General features: G+C 37.1%; 1 non-coding gene across 1 annotated transcript; it reads left to right on the top strand.

Moving 5' to 3' along the window:
• Nucleotides 1–1,329: 1,329 nt before the first annotated feature.
• On the top strand, nucleotides 1,330–1,432 carry LOC113926079. The gene has a single exon (XR_003521161.1). It is a non-coding gene; the product is annotated as a U6 spliceosomal RNA (small nuclear RNA).
• Nucleotides 1,433–2,900: the final 1,468 nt, after the last annotated feature.

The raw sequence follows: 2,900 nt of genomic DNA, 5'->3' as shown, positions 1-2,900 counted from the left end.
TATGTTGTGGGCCCATCATGACCCACAGGTATTTCACTGGGATTTTAAGAACTCTGGAATCATACTTACTTCTCATCAGCCCTAGAATTTTCCATAGCATAGTTTGCCCCTGTGATTTCACTTTTGTCCTAAATTATTTTTATTGTCTTTAGCCCTTATAAACTTTTAGGAAGTTTTATGACCCATAGAATGTATTCATAAATATTGATAAACTGAGCTTTATGAGACATCACTGTGCCACATGCACATCTGAAAATTGATATTATGAAACTCAGAAATATTATAGATAGATATCAAATAGAGGAGATGAGATATTTTATAACTTTCCAAATCATCTTTCTCTCTTTTTTTTTTTAAGATTTTATTTACTCCTTTGACAGAGGGAGAGAGAGCACAAGCAGGGGGAGCAGCAGAGGGAGAGGGAGAATCAGGCTCTGCACTGAGCAGGGAGCCTGATGTGGGCTCAATCCCAGGACCCTAAGATCATGCCCTGAGCCAAGGCAGATGCTTAACTGACTGGGCCACCCAGGCACCCCACCAACTCATTTTTTCATACAGGATCTATTTAAATCTAAACCCTAGACACATGTTTATTTGCAAAACATAGTAATTCTTTTCAAAAATTATATCCATAATATAAATTATTAGCATTCAAAGTTTTTCTGACTAGAAGAGACCTTAGGAATGAATATTGAAAAGTTAAGTGAAAGATTTTTTCCTTTTTTTTACTTCTTAGTTCATTGCTACATCTATTGTTAATGGTAGGCATCTATATTGTAAATACCAAGAAAAATTGACATGAAATACAGAGATGAGGAAGTTCTAAGACAGATAAGATGGAGATTCTGAAATTCCTGCATGGAGAGAACCATGGCACATGAGGATTAGTAGGAAACATAAAAACAAGAGATGTGTCCATATCATAGGATTCGATTTGTATCTTCATACCAGTATGGACTCCATTATCTAGCTAATAAGTGTTTAATTGTTTTCTGAGCTTTTGTTAAAACTGATATTGTGCTCTTTACATTTTTTTCCTATTCATCTCATAGCTAACAAAGACATCATGTTTGTATTCTATGCATCAGAAACTTAGTGCCTCATCCCGATCCTTGACAGCCCAGGAATTCTACTGAACAACTTATTCAAGACTACTTTTCATTTACAGAGCCCCAGGCTTTCCATATTCCCTGCCATTCCCCTTCAATTGTTTCAAACTCTTCTGGCCTCCTTACCCACCTCAAAATCGTTCCAAAATTGTTGGTTTTATATATCACCTCTGATGATGTTTACAAAATTGTTCTGGCTGATATTCTTTTTGTAATATTAGTGCTCACTTTGGCAGCACCTATACTAAAATTGGGATGATACATAGAAGATTAGCATGGCCCTTGTGCAAGGATGACACACAGATTTCTAATGCAATAGTTAAGCCAGTGTTCAGAGTTGATATTTGCATCTAGTAGACCCAAAGACTTAAATGCAGAAGGAACCATCACTTAGTTGAATAGTGTGAGATAAAATTTACTTGACTTGAAATTCCAACACCAGAATTCAAATATAGTCTTCACTACTTAAAATATGTGATCTTGAGTAAGATGATTCCCCAAATTATTTTCTTCATCTGTAGCAGGAATAGAATATTCTTTCCAGTATGCCATTTTCAATGATTAAATATATCATATTAAAATGTCTGACACTTTAAAATTACCCCATGACTGTGAGTGGAATCTGATTATTTCCTTCTCATTATCCTTTGCTAGTTAATTCTTTTTCTCCCGACTCTCAAATGTGCTCTGCCCTTGGACTTCTTCAGATTATTTTTCCTCACTTGGAAGTTTAGTCCCACTGACTTAAAAATGTTATCCAATATAATGACATTGATACAAAATATATGATGATGATAACCAACCCAAACTTTACATCTTCAGTTTGGATTTCCCTTGAAATTTCAAACTTGTGTATCCAGTTGTCTATATGATATCTCTACTTATCCCCTCTATTTGTCTTATTTTGAGCACTCAAGATTAATGTGACCAAAACTGGAATATCGATCTTTCCCTCCAAACTTGCTCTTATATAGCCTTTCCCATTTTGTTAATGGGAATTCTAGCCTTTCAGTTGCTCAGGAGGAAAAAAACAAACACACACACAAAAACCCTCAAAATCATCTTTGCTTTTTCTCACATCTGACCAATCAAGATAATCTGCTGCCTCTATGTTCATAATATATTAGAATTTGACCATTTCTATTGCCCCCACACAAACACCCGGAAACAGGCCATTATCATGTCTCATTAGCCAGCTAATGCTAATGCTCTCAGTTGGCAACAGACTATGCTCTGTAAAGCCACCAGATGACCCCACTGAAACAGTCATATCACTTGATCCTTTTGTGCAGACCCTTTAACACCTTCCTATCCCAGTCAGAGTAAATTCCAAAATTCTGATGATAGCTTACTTGTTTTTTATCAGCAGATCAGGCATGCTTCTGAACCAAAGTCATTTCTTTGTTTTCTCCACTGTCTTTACGCACTTCTTTGATATTTGTGAGTGGTTTGCCCCCATACCTGCATCAGGATGCTGCTAAATTCTTTCTTAGATGATTCTTTTGTTTTGTTTTGTTTTGTTGTTGTTAAAGATTTTATTTATTTATTTGACAGAGAGAGACACAGCGAGAGAGGGAACACAAGCAGGGGGAGTGGGAGAGGAAGAAGCAGGCTTCCCGTGGAGCAGGGAGCCTGAGGCAGGGCTTGATCCCAGGACCCTGGGTTCATGACCTGAGCCAAAGGCAGACGCTTAATAACTGAGCCACCCAGGCACCTCTCTTAGTTGATTCTTTAGTGATGAATAAAATTGCCCATCACACACACGCTTCCTATTTTCCTTTCTGTCTCTAT

The sequence above is a fragment of the Zalophus californianus genome, chromosome 2 (genome assembly GCF_009762305.2).
Source record: "Zalophus californianus isolate mZalCal1 chromosome 2, mZalCal1.pri.v2, whole genome shotgun sequence".
In the NCBI taxonomy this organism is placed as follows: domain Eukaryota; kingdom Metazoa; phylum Chordata; class Mammalia; order Carnivora; family Otariidae; genus Zalophus; species Zalophus californianus.
Note: the sequence above shows the minus strand (reverse complement) of the source record. Positions and strands in the feature narration are given on the sequence as shown.